At 41.8% G+C, this 13845-nt stretch overlaps 1 protein-coding gene across 5 annotated transcripts in view; it reads left to right on the top strand.

Moving 5' to 3' along the window:
- The first annotated feature begins 2520 nt into the window (after positions 1-2520).
- The window catches only part of trabd (TraB domain containing), a 48332-nt gene continuing 37007 nt past the window's right edge, over positions 2521-13845 (top strand). For 2 of the 5 annotated variants that reach the window (XM_078553314.1, XM_078553309.1), the window contains exons 1-2: positions 2521-3436; positions 8616-8739. The gene's annotated coding sequence lies outside the window, so the exon portion shown is untranslated. Of the gene's footprint in view, positions 3437-3666; positions 3783-8593; positions 8740-13845 lie in introns of those variants that run through there. The other 3 variants (XM_078553312.1, XM_078553313.1, XM_078553310.1) reach the window with 3 other exon arrangements.

Genomic DNA, 13845 nt, shown 5'->3' with positions numbered 1-13845 from the left:
TTGCTACAAACTTTAAACAAAAACAGAATGGAAGCTAGTATTGTGACCTGCAGCCTGAACAGCAAATAAACTCTGATCTCATCTAGTGTTTAATTAACAGCAATTAGACCTTGTGGCCTTATATGAATACATGTTCATCACTAGAGCAGAATAAAACATTTTACATTATGTAATACAACATTTCTGCACTTATAAAACAAGAGAATCATTGGGGGAGGCGATGACATAGTGGTATTGTCTCTGGACTAGTAATCCAGAGATCCAGGGTAATGCTGTGGGGACCCGGGAACCAACAAGAGGGAAAAACATACTTGACCTCATCCTTACCAACCTGCCTGATGCAGGTGCATCTGTCCATGACAGTATCGGTAGGAGTGACCACTGCGCAGTCATTGTGGAGACGAAATCCTGCCTTCACATTGAGGATACCCTCCATTGAGGTGTGTGGCGCTGCCACCGTGCTAAATGGCATAGATTTCGAACAGATCTAGCAACTCAAGACTGGGCATCCATGAGGTGCTGTGGGCCATCAGCAGCAGCAGAATTGTGCTCGAACGCAATCTGTAACCTCATGGCCCAGCATATCCCCCACACTACCATTACCATCAAGCCAGGGGATCAACCCTGGTTCAATGAAGAGTGCAGGAGGGTATGCCAGGAGCAGCAGCAGGCATACCTAAAAATGAGGTGTCAGCCTGGTGAAGCTATAATACAGGACTACTTACATGCCAAACAGCATAAGCAGCAAGTGATAGACAGAGCTAAGCGATCCCACAACCAATGGATAAGATCTAAGCTCTGCAGTCCTGCCACATCCAGTCGTGAATGGTGGTGGACAATTAAACAACTCACTGGAGGAGGAGGTTCCACAAATATCCCCATCCTCAATGATGGAGGAGCCTAGCACATCAGTGCAAAAGATAAGGCTGAAGCAGTTAATACAATCTTCAGCCAGAAGTGCCGAGTGGATGATCCATCTCGGCCTCCTCCGGAGGTCCCCAGCATCACAGATGCCAGTCTTCAGCCAATTTGATTCAATCCACATGACATCAAGAAACGGCTGAAGGCACTGGATACTGCAAAGGCTATGGGCCCTGACAATATTCTGACAATTTGCAACTTGTACTCCAGAACTTGCCGCGCCCCTGTTCAAGCTGTTCTAGTACAGCTACAACACTGGCATCTAGCCGGCCATGTGCAAAATTACCCAGGTATGTCCTGTACATAAAAAGCAGGACAATCCAACCCGACAATTATCGCTCCATCGTCTACTCTCGATTACTTTCATTAGAACAAGTGTAACTGCCTACCATATGCAGAAAACCATAGAATGATAAAGCACAAGAGGCAGACATGAGGTCATTTAAGTCTGTGCCAGCTCTTTAAATGAGCTATTCAATTAGTACCACTCCATGCCGCTGTCCTCTTAGCTGTAAATGTTTTTGCCTTGAAATATTTATCCAAAGTTACTACTGAATCCGCTTCCACCACCCTTGCAGACAATGCATTTCAGACCGCAACAACTACCTGTGTAAAAAATACAATTCCTCACGTTGCCTAACATTTCAAAATATGTTCTCTGGTTACCGACACTTCTGCCACTGGAAACTGTTTCTCCTTATTGGCTCAATCAAAACTCTTCATGATTTTGAACAACTCTTTCAAATTCCTATTAGCCTTCTCTACTCCAAGGAGAACAACTCCAGCTTCCCTTCGTGACCAAAGTCTGTCATCCTTGGTATCATTCTAGTAAATTGCTTCTGCATTCTCTCTCTCTAAGGCCTTGGTATCCTTCCTAAAGGATCATGCCTAGAATCAGACAAAATACTCCTGCTAAGGCTGAAGTAATGTTTCATAAAGATTTAGCTTAATTTCCTTGCTTTTGTACTCTATTCCTCTATCAATAAAGCCAAGGATCCCATATGATTTTGTTAATGGTGTTCTCAATTTGTCCTACCACCTTCAAAGATTTGCATATATACACCCCAGGTCTCTCTGTTCCTGCCTTTAAAATATCACCTTTAAAATTGTACAATTTAGTTTATATTGTCTCTCCTATTCATCCTATCAAAATATATTACTTCACACTTCTCTATTCAATTTTAACTGCCATGCATCTGCCCATTTCACTAGTCTATGTCCTCCTGACGTCTATTACTATCCTCATCATTCATTACTACATTTCCAAGTTTTGTGTCATCCGCAAGTTTTGAAGTTATGCCTTGTAAATCCGAGTACAATTGTTAATATATATCAAAAAGAGCAGTGCTCCGAATAGCAATCCCTTTGGATTTTCACTATATACTTCTCACCAGTCTGCAAAACAATGGTTCACCACTACTCTCTGGTTTCTGTCCCTTAACCAACTTTGTCTCCATACTGCCACCGTCCCTTGAATCCCATGGGCCTTAATTTTACTTAAGCCCATTATGTACTGTTTGTAAGTCCATATACACAACATCAACCCTCATCAACCTCTTTTTCAGAAAAAAAATCATTAATCAAACACAATTCGCCAATAACAAATCCATGCTGACTTTTATTAATTAACCCATATTTTCCCAAGGGAAAGTGAAGCTGAGGTAGATCAGCCATAATCTTAATGCATGACAGAATAGGTTCAAATGGTCAAATTATATATTGTCGCTATTTATAACCTTCTTACATAATTAATTTTGTTCCAGATTATTGTGTCTAAAGGTTCCCCATCTTAGGCTGACTGACTCCCTTTTTTTTTAATGCAACCAGAATCAGTTGAAGCACCAGGATTCTGGTAGAAGCAGTGCTGAAGGGAGAGGGAGGAAGGGAGAGGGAGGGAAAACAAATGGATGGCAATACAGTGTAAGGGAAGGGGAATTGGATGGACAACAGTGAAAGGCGCAGAAACTGAAAGACAGGATGGGAGAATTTGGGTGGGGGAGAAATCCAAGACAGTTTCGCTTTCCTTGTTTAAAGATAAAACATGTCTCAATTGTGTGTTTGGTATTAAAGCAGAAAATACTGGAAATTCTCAGCAGGTCAGGCAGCATCTGTGGAGAGAGAAATGGGAGTCAAATATTTCAGGTGGATGACCTTCCATCAGAACAATAGTTGATTACTGCTCATGAGGGTGGAGTAAATAATCAATTCAACCCAAGTTATTTTGCTTAAATCACTTCCTCAAAACACACATAACAAGCTGACTTGATGTTAAAAAGTTGGGACTGTCAAGAACATCTTCGGTCCACAGCGTGCGAGCTTCCGGTGACGTCACATTCGAGTGGGGTCGCGTGCCGGCTCTGGCCACTTGGCAGGGAGCGCGCGCTCTTGTTCCCGCTCGGACCTCCCCGTCCTACTTCCACTGCCACCGATGGACACTGGCTCCGGCATCACAAATCTCCGCACCGTTCCGGCGCCTCAGCTACCACTGAGGACTCTATCGACGGCAGTATAAAAGGTAGACTTTACTTTTTATTCCTCTCTGTATCTCTCGCGAGTGATGAGTAAGCGCATGGACGGACGGGAGGGCCCGAGGCCTAGACTCACTGAGGTGAGCGGTGCGAGGCCGCTGCGCATGTGCGGCAACCGCGCTGACTTCTGGGTGTTGTAGTTCTCTGTGATGTCAGTGGTCGTCGCTGACATGCTGCCGGCAGGTGGGCGGAACTCCATGTCCCAGGATGCCGTGTGCACTGCTGACTCTCCGCCCGTCATGTTCAGCATTACTGACTGGGCTGCAGTTGGACTTTCTTTGTGACTCAGTCTCTTCAAGTCTTTAGTCTGTCTGTGCATCCTGACTGGCGAAGGTGAGTTGCTTTTCGAGCTGTTCTGTTGTTTCGATTTTAGTAGTGGAATCGATAAGTTCACTGTCTGTTTAGTTTACGAGGAACATCACTGCCATATGGTGGGATGCAGTTTTGATTCAGGTCTACGTTGCTACGAATTCCTTGAGTAACCTAACAACTTAAGTTTGTTTTATGGACTTTCAAGTTAGTAAGCATCATAGTGTGATGCCATGTCTGTGAAACTTTTTATAGACTTTAAAAAGTGTCCATTAAAAAAAAAGTGATGGGAATGCTTTAAGAGGTTATTGTCATATAAGCAATATTGTGGAAGTGCCTCGCACACTTTTGGGGATTATTGTAACGTCACATCTCCCCAAAATAGAAAATCGCTATAAAGTAGTGTTGTTACAAGATAACTAACTTTATAACCGGGCAAAAAGTAACAATATTTCCGATCTATACTTTCACGTTCACCCGCCTGCGATGACACAATTTCATGGGGCTCCTTATATTGTTTTCATGGTAGAAATGGCAGCTTTTCTCTTCAGTTATAATGACCCTTGTTCTAAGCACAAATTGTTACTGCATATACTATTCTACTTACTGGATTTCCTTTTATGATGTATTTATTTTTACTATTCTTGCACAACACCTACTTCTCCCAAGCATGCAGCAGCACAATAAGTTGTGCAATGAATATTTACTTTGAATCCACTCTTTTTATCAGGACTTGTAATAGTATTGTTAAATCTTGAAGATTATGCATGACAACAGTTCCAAGTACCTGATAGCCAGATCATAGAATGGTTAGAGCACAGAAGGAAGCCATTCGGCCTGTCGTGTCTGTGCTGGCTCCCTGCAAGAGCAATTCACCTAATGCTACTCCTGCCTTTTCCTTGTAGCTCTGCAAATTATTTTGCTATTATTTGGTAACATCTTCCTTAGTAAAAACAGATGCAAAGTGCCCATTTAATACTGCAGCCATTCTCTCAGCCCCCATATGTAGATCCCCTTTGTGGTCCCTGAATGGCCCCAGCTCCCCTCCTACTCCAGATCTCTTTGTTGAGCTTGAATTTGGACAAGCTAACCTAATTAGTGATCGTGCACGAGCCTATATTAAGAGAAACTTATTTAAAGGCAGAACTTGGGAGGAGTTGTGCCTACAAGGTTTGATTCCAATAATTGCTGGTGTTCTGACCATTGCAAATAGGACATAATCACACTGGCAGCCTCAGCTTCAATGGAAGTATTTCCTTAATGTACCTCCTGTTATATGTCAAATAAAGACTATTCTGGAAACTTGAATGCATCTGCCCTATTTTAAACAAAACGCAGTCATTGTCAAGGAACTGGAACGCCAAAAGTTACTTCTATGCCATTTATACTACAAATTGATGTTCAAACAGGCCCATGACTTCCATATGCACGACATGACACTCCTTATTCTACCAACCCTGTAGGAGGCCAGTTTATAATAGACCAGTGTACATATATGTACTGAAATGCACTTTTTTGGCAGGCATAGAACCTGACAGGAACTAATGAAACCCACAAAGATTGGGGAAATTGAGAGAATTTTTTTTGCAAGCTTTTTTGAATTTAGTTTGGTGTTATCTTCTTTCTGCCATAATATATATGGAGATTTAAAAAATTCAAATACAATCAACACAGATTATTGACCTTGTACTGTATTTTGACTCGATGATGAACAAATGGCACCAGTCTTTCATCAGACTTGCACTTGCCCAAGTACTTTCTCTGGGCTTTTGCATTGGAACATGTGATCAAAAGCCCCTTTTACCATGGAACTGTCTGCAGGAGATCTGGGGCCTGTGTGAACAGGGCAAACAACTGTGATTCACCTTAACCAATCAGATTAGAAGCATTATTAATGAGCACTGCAGAGACTGATCCAGCAAGTGTCAGTTAGAATCGTTAACTCAATACCCAATTAAGTACAAAAAGCAAAATAGAGAAGGATAGAAAGATTGAATTAAGATAGAGGCAAAAGACAGAAAAAGTTTTTAAATTTATTTACGTTTTTAAATCTAAAGGAATGTGGCAGCACACTTGTAAAAATGCAAATTCAATTCTATAAAGGTTGTCAGTAATAACAATTAACACATTGTTAAAATTTTTATTTGCACTGGAATGGACACACCCAAACATTTTCTGACAAGTTTAGTGCGTATCTATCATTGTAACTTCATCTGCTTCATGTATTTCAATGGCAAGATTCTCAGAGAGATACTTGACCAGACTTTGCAGTAGTAATCACGGCGAAACTGTGAACGTTTGCCATTATTACTTCGCTGAAACTGACAGCAAATTACAGCAAGACTAAGAGCATAAGGGCGGAAGCTCTTATTAGTTCAATGATTTATAAGCAATTGCATACTGGGGGACCTCAATGGTGCGTCCTCTGGATAAGTGTGGAATCACTGACTGCGACTTTTGGGTTTTTACATTTAACTGTGCATATTGCAGACAATGAGCCGCGATGTGGGCTCTTGTATCTGGCCAGGTGCCTGAGAGTGACTGAATCATTCAAATCAAGCGCTAGCATGTTTTTGATTTAATTGCATATATGTTTGACCACTCATTCAGAGCTTGAAACAACTATTTAAATTTTATTTGTCACAGGTATTTTTAACATCTGTTTCTTTTTTATCATTCATGGGATGTGGATGTTGCTGGCTAGATGAGCATTTATTGTCCATCCCTAATTGCCCTTGAGAAGGTGATGATGAGCTGCCTTCTTGAAGTGCTGCAGCCCATGTGGCGTAGGTACACTCTGCTGTTTGGGAGGGAATTCCAGGATATTGACCCAGCGACAGTGAAGGAACGCTGATATATTTCCAAGTCAGGATGGGGTGTGGCTTGGAGAGGAACTTCCAGGTGGTGGTGTTCTCATGGATCTGCCCTTGTTCTTCTAGATGGTAGCAGGAAGGGGCTGTCTAAGGACCCTTGGTGAGTTCCTGCACTGCATCTTGTAGATGGTACACACTGCTGCCACTGTGCGTTGGTGGTGGAGGGACTGAATGTTTGTAGATGGGATACTAATCAAGTGGGCAGCTTTTTCCTGGATGGTGTCAAGCTTCTTGAGTGTTTTTGGAGCTGCAGCCCTCCAGGCAAGAGGAGAGAATATTCCATCACACTCCTTGTAGGTGGTGGACAGGCTTTGGGGAGTCGGGATGTGAGTTACTCACCACAGGATTCCCAGCCTCTGACCTGCTCTTGTAACCACAGTATTTATTTTGTAGTTCAGTTTCAGTGGTAACCTGCAGTATGTTGATACTGGTGGATTCAGTGATGGGAATGCCATTGAATGTCAAAGGGCAATGGTTAGATTCTCTTTTGTTGGAGGTGGTCATTGCCTGGCACTTGTCAGTCCAAGCCTGGATGTTGTCCAGGTCTTGCTGCATTTGGACATGGACTGCGTCAGTATCTGAATAGTGGCAAATGGTGCTGAACACTGCGCAATCATTATCGGACATCCTCATTTCTGACCTTATGATGGAAGGAAAGTCATTGATGAAGCAGCAGAAGATGATTGGGCCGGTGTCACTATCCTGAGGAACTCCTGCAGTGATGTCCTGGAACTGAGATGATTGATCTCCAACACCCATCCTCCTTTGTGCTAGGTATGACTCCAGCCAGTGGAGAGTTTTTCCCCCTGATTCCCATTGACTCCAGTTTTGCTGGGGCTCCTTGGTGCCACATGCAATCAAATGCTGCCTTGATGTCAAGGGCAGTCACTTTCACCTCGCTTCTGGAGTTCAGCTCTTGTGCATGTTTGAACCAAGGCTATAATGAGGTCAGGAGTTGTGATCCTGGCGGAACCCAAACTGAGTGACAGTGAGCAGGTTATTTCTAAGCAAGCGCTGCTTGATAGCACTGTTTATGATCCCTTCCCTCAAGGGGGAGATGGTGCAGTGGTAACATCACGGACTAGTAATCCAGAGGCCCGGGCTATTGCTCTGGGAACATGGATTCAAATCCCACCATGGTAGCTGGTTGAATTTAAATTCAATTAATCATATTTGTTCTGTTCAAATTGACTCGTTTATTGGAAGCCATTAGAGAGAAGTCAGACTCCATGCTGCATAAAAGTTGATATTCAGACATCTTCTGTCCAATTCAATTCTTCCCTGCGCAGTTGAGCATAAGGACACTCAAAATTGTGTTATTGTGGAGAATTGGAGTTCACCTTTAGTGCTAAGATAGTCCACCTGGATCACGAGTTCAAGCTCCATTCTAGAGCTTTGAGCTCACAATCCAGGCTGATACCAGAGCAGTTCTGAGGAAGTGCTACATTGTTGAACCTGCCATATTTCAGATGTGATGTTAGTGAGGCTCTATCTACACATGGTGCTATTTAAGGAAGAGCAACAGAGTTTATTTTCCCAGTATCCCTCAGGCAGCATCACTAAAACAGACAAAGCCAATTATCTCATTTGCATTTGTGAAATGTTGCTGTGGACAAATTTGCCCCATATAAATGCCACATTCGCCCTATAACATTAACTACTTCAAAGTACTTCATTGGCTTTGAAGTGCTTTCAAACATCCAAGGGTTGTAAAAGGCATTGTACAAATGGAGTTTGTTCTGGTATTCATAAGTAACTTTCTCCATAGCACTCCCTTTATTTTGTCGGATAGAACCAGAGAAAACGCATGAGGTTGCGAGCCTTCAGTTGGGATACTAGGAGATTTCAAATGCGCCTGTAAGCATTATACTTAATGAAAGAGTGTTGGTGGACCTGTAGGTTACATTTTATTGTGAGGTGCGATTGAAGAGATTAAAGAATAATCTCATTTGTAAAGTTTAGAATTTTATTCAACTTGTTTTAGTTACAGAATAACACTGATGGTGGTTCCCAAGGTGATGAGGCTTCAGCATCATATTGCAATTGGTGTTTATTTGTTCCTGCGGCATCAGTGCAGCACGTGAAGCGGACAGCGTGTGCTAGGGGTGGTAAGTAGTCTTTCCATATATAATTGTTTTTAAATAAAAACAGAAAATGCTGGAAAAACTCAGGTCTGGCAGCATCTGTGCAGAGAGAAACAGAGTTAATGTTTCGAGTCCATATGACTCTTCATAGCTAAAGAGAGGAGAAATGTGATGGATTTTAAACTGTTTAAGAGGGGATAGAGCAAAATAGAAGGCCAGGGGTAGGTGGGAGCTAAGGAGAGACTTGACAAAGATATCATGGACTCAAGACAAAGGGAGTGTTAAAGTTAGTGTTGAAGACTAAAGGTGCTGACAGTGGGATAAAGGTAATAAAGCAGAATGTGATAATAGTAGAACAAGTGTCAGTGCTCTGTAAAAGCAAAACATAAGAATAAGTGACAGATGGCCCTGTGGGAGGGGGGTGGGAAGTGTTAGGGGAAAAAATTGGATTAAAAAAGGGTCAAGATGGAGGGGAGAGTTCATGGTCTGAAGTTGTTGAACTCAATGTAAAATCCAGAAGGCTGTGAAGAGCCTAATCGAAAGATGAGGTGCTGTTCCTCCATTTTGCTTCACTGGAACATTGCAGCAGACCATGGATGGAGATTTGGGCATTAGAGCAAGATGGTGAACTGAAATGGCAAGTGACAGGATGGTCTGGGTCAAGCTTGCGGATTGAGCAAAGGTGTTCCACAATGCGGTCACCTAGTCTGTGTTTAGTCTCGAGATAAAGGGGCAGGTATTGCATGGGAAGGGGATGAGGAGAGTTGGGGGTGATGGAGAAGTGGACCAGGGTGTTGGGGGGAAACAGTCCCTACAGATGCTGATGGGGGCAGTGAGGGGAAGATGTGTTTGGTTGGCGGAAATGGCAGAGGAAGCGGTGAGGTGAAATGTTAGGACAAGGCGGACCCTATCATGGTTTTGGTAGGAAGGGGTGAGGGGAGATCGGTCGGACACGGTTGAGGGCCTGTCAATCTGCGCCACTGGTGTTATTTCACCAGAAGTGTAATGAAAACCCAATTTACTCATAAAGGGGATTTGCACCTCAATTTGGGCAAATCATTGCCATTGATCCCGGAGCTATTGCAAGAAATTTCCCAACCATTAAGTTCTGCTGATAAAATTTCACTTGCAAGAGAACAAATATTTAAACAGCTAAAGTGACAAAACTGCTGAAGTACTGTTATCAACTATTTGTACACCAATTAATTAATTATGCAAAGTGGGGGCTGCATAGATCAAATCTACTGTTAGAAAAGTTTGCATATCATTTCATTTTACAAATTTCAATCTGGTTAACACTAGATAGTTGTCAGTTAACTACAGGCAGTGGCCAGTCCCAACCCTTGCTTTTGTTGTTTAACGTCTTCAGTTGGATTACTCATGTGCAATGCATTGTCAGTCTTTCAAAATCTGAGAACGTGAATTTTCATGTAAATGATTAAAATAGCCTGGTAATGCTTTGTGATACCCAGTCAACATTTCATTCAGTAACACCAATTCACATGACACTATTTATCGCCTGTAAATGGCATTATAAAACCTGTGAAATGGAGAATCTGTTACAAAGCAGTGGTAAGAAAATCAATTTTAAACACACATCCTCACCATGAATGGTGAGATGTCACTAAATTTTTTTTTTTAAAATTCAGTCATGAAAGTTCTGATGTTTATCTCAAACACTTGGAGTTTCACTATTGTGATTTACCATCATCTATTCTTTGGCTAAATTATGCTCTGTTTATGCCTTGTATTTGTGTTTGAACCACCAAGCATTCTATGGACGGTATTGCTGGTGACCCAGAGCATTTCAGTAATTTTGTCACTTTAGCTGTTTAAATTTATTTCCTTAGATTTTTGAGTTTTAATATTAGGTGCAATCATACCTCTAGAAGGAAGTGAACTCATAAGCATTTAACATAAATAAATTGCAATAAGTTACTAAATGTCATTGTGTATCATCTTTCCCTTTCAGTCCCTCAGACTTGTTTGGCCCTCCTATTAGATTGTGGATGATCTGAACTATATACCATTTACCAGCCTTTTCTCTATATCCTTTCATACACTTACATATGTTTGACAAATTTATTAGAGTTCTTTGGGATATAACAAGCAGAGTGGATAAAGGAAAACCAGATGTAATGCATTTGGATTTCCAAAAGGCCTTAGATGAGGTGCCACATTTAAAAGTTACTACACAAAAGCTTGTGCTGTCAGGAGGATTAGATAGCTAGCAGGAAACAGAGGTAAACAGGACTAATGGGACATTTTCAGGTTGGCAAACTAACTAGTGGAGCGCTACAGGGATCAGTGCTGGGGACCTCAATTATTTAATATAGATATTTACGATCTATATTAATGCCTTGGATGAAGGGACTGACTTTGTAGCCAAATTTGCTGACAATACAAAGGTAGGAAAGCAAGTTGCGAGGAGGATAGAGACTCTACAAAGGGATATAGATGGATAGATTAAATGAATGGACAAAAATTTGGCGATGGAGTACAATGTGTGAGGTTGTCCACTTTGGCATGAAAAACAGAAAAGCAGAATATTATTTAAATAGCAAGAGACTGCAGAATGTTGTGGTGCAAAAGGGATCTGGGTATCCTTGTGGCATGCAGGTACAGTAAGTAATTGGGAAGGCAAATGAAATATTGGCCTTTATTGCAAGGGGAATGGCATATGAAAGAGGAGAAGCCTTGCTACAGCTACACATAGCAATGGTGAGACCACACCTAGAGTATACAGTTTTGGTCTCCTTACTTAAGGAGGGATATACTTACAGTGGCAGCAGTTCAGAGAAGGTTCATCATGCTCATTTCTGGGACGAAGGGATTGCCTTATGAGGAAAGGTTGAACCAATTGTCATTGGAGTTTAGAAGGAATCAGCAGTGATCTTATTAAAATATGCAAGTCTGTAAGGGGGCTTCTCAGGGTCATTGCTATGGGGATGCTCCCACTTTTGGGGGAATCTAGAACTGGGGGCACAGTTTAAAAATAATGGACTCCCACTTAAGACTAAGGTGAGGAAGAATTTCTCCTCTCGGGGTTTGTTAGTCTTTAGAATTCTCTTCCGCAGAGAGCAGCGGAGGCAGGTTTATTTAATATATTCAAGGCTGAGTTAGACAGATTTTTGATCTATAAGGGAGTTGAGTTAAGGAGGACCATCAGGAAAGTGGAACATGGTACTTAGCAGGAGAAGGCTATTCGGCCCTTCTAGCCTGCTCTGCCATTTGATAAGATCATGGCTGATCTGGTTGTGGTCCCAACTTCACTTTCCTGTCTGCCCCAATAACCCTCGACTCCCTTGTCTATCAAAAATCTATCTAACTCGGACTTGAATAAATTCAATGACCCAGCCTCCACTGATTTCTGGGGAAGAAACTTCCACAGACTCAGTGAAAAAAATTCTCCTCATCGCCATCTTAAAAGGAAGACTTCTTATTCTTAAACTGTGTTCCCTAGTTCTAGTCTCCCGCATAAGGAAATTTTCACCCTATCAAATCCCCTCATGTTTCAATAAGATCACCTCTTTCTTCTTAACTCCAATGAGTATTGGACCAACCTGTTCAGACTTTCTTCATAAGATAAGCCCTTCGTCCCAGGAATGAGTTGAGTGAGCCTTTTTTGAACTGCTTTCAATAAAGTGATATCCTTTTCCAAATAAGGAGATCAAAACTATACACAGTACTCCAGATGTAGTCTCATCAAAGCCTTGTACAGCTACAATAAAACTTCCCTACTTTTATATTCCATTCTCCTTGCAGTAATGGCAACATTCCATTTGCCTTCCTAATCACTTGATATACCTACATGCTAACATTTTGTGACTTGTGTACCAGTACACCCAAATCCCTCTGTCCCACAAGTTCTGCAGTCTCCATTTAAATAGTATACAGCTTTTCTAGCCTTCCTGCCAAAATGAACAAGTTCACGTTTTCTCACATTATACTCCCATCTGCCAAATTTCTGCCCACTCACTTAACCTATCTATATCCCTTTGCAGATTCTCTATCTCCTCTTGACAATGTACTTTTCTACCTATCTTGGTGTCATCAGCAAATTTAGCTACCATACATTCAGTCTGTTCACCCAAGTCATTGATATAGATTGTAAAGAGTTGAGGCCGCAGCACTGATCCCTGTGGCAGTCCACTAGCAACAGCTTGCCAACCTGAAAATGACCCATTTACCCTTACCCTCTGCCTCCTGTTAGCGAACTAATCCTTTATCCATGCTAATGTGTACCCCCTACACCATATGTTCTTATCTTGTGTTGTAACCTTTGATGTGGTACCTTATCAATTGCCCTTTGGAAATCCAAGTACACCACACCTACGGGCTCCCCTTCATCCACCTTGCCAGTTACTTCCTCAAAAAAATTTCAATAAATTAAACACTAACTTTCACAAAACCATGTTGACTCTGCCTGATTTTCTAAGCATCCTGCTATAACTTCCTTAATAATGGTTTCTAACAATTTCCCTATGACAGATGTTAGGCTAACTGGCCTAATAATTTCCTTTTTGTCTCTCTCCTTTTTCTCTCTCTCCTTTCTTGGGTAAAGATGTTACATCTGCAATTTTCCGTGGAACCTTTCCAGAATCTAAGGAATTTTGAAAGATTGTAACACACGCCTCTACTATCTGTAGCCACTTCTTTTAAGACCCTCGGATGCAGGCCATTTGGTCCTAGGGACTTGTCAGCCTTTAGGTTTAATAGTTTTTTGAGCACCTTTTCCCTGGTGGTGATTGTTTTAAGTTTGTCCCTCCCTTTCACCTCTTGATTTTCAAGTATCTTTAGTAAGTTTTCTAAGTCTTCTACAGATCTCTGCCATTTCCTTGTTTTCCATTATCAATTCCCCAGACTCCAGGGGACCAAAAACAGAAAATGCTGGAAAAACTCAGCAGATCTAGCAGCATCTGTGGAGAGAGAAACAGAGTTAACGTTTCAAGTCCGTATGAACCTTCCTCAATATTTTGGCCTGCTGCAATGTTCCAGTGAAGCCCAACGCAAACTGGAGGAACATCACCTCATGTTCCGGTTAGGCACTTTACAGCCTTCTGGACCTAAACATTGAGTTCAATAACTTCAGACCATGAACACTCTCCTCCATCCTCACCCCCTTTTTTA

The sequence above is a fragment of the Cetorhinus maximus genome, chromosome 12, assembly GCF_964194155.1.
Source record: "Cetorhinus maximus chromosome 12, sCetMax3.hap1.1, whole genome shotgun sequence".
NCBI classification, from domain to species: domain Eukaryota; kingdom Metazoa; phylum Chordata; class Chondrichthyes; order Lamniformes; family Cetorhinidae; genus Cetorhinus; species Cetorhinus maximus.
The sequence above is the reverse complement of the archived record's forward strand: the minus strand, read 5'-3'. Positions and strand labels throughout refer to the sequence as shown.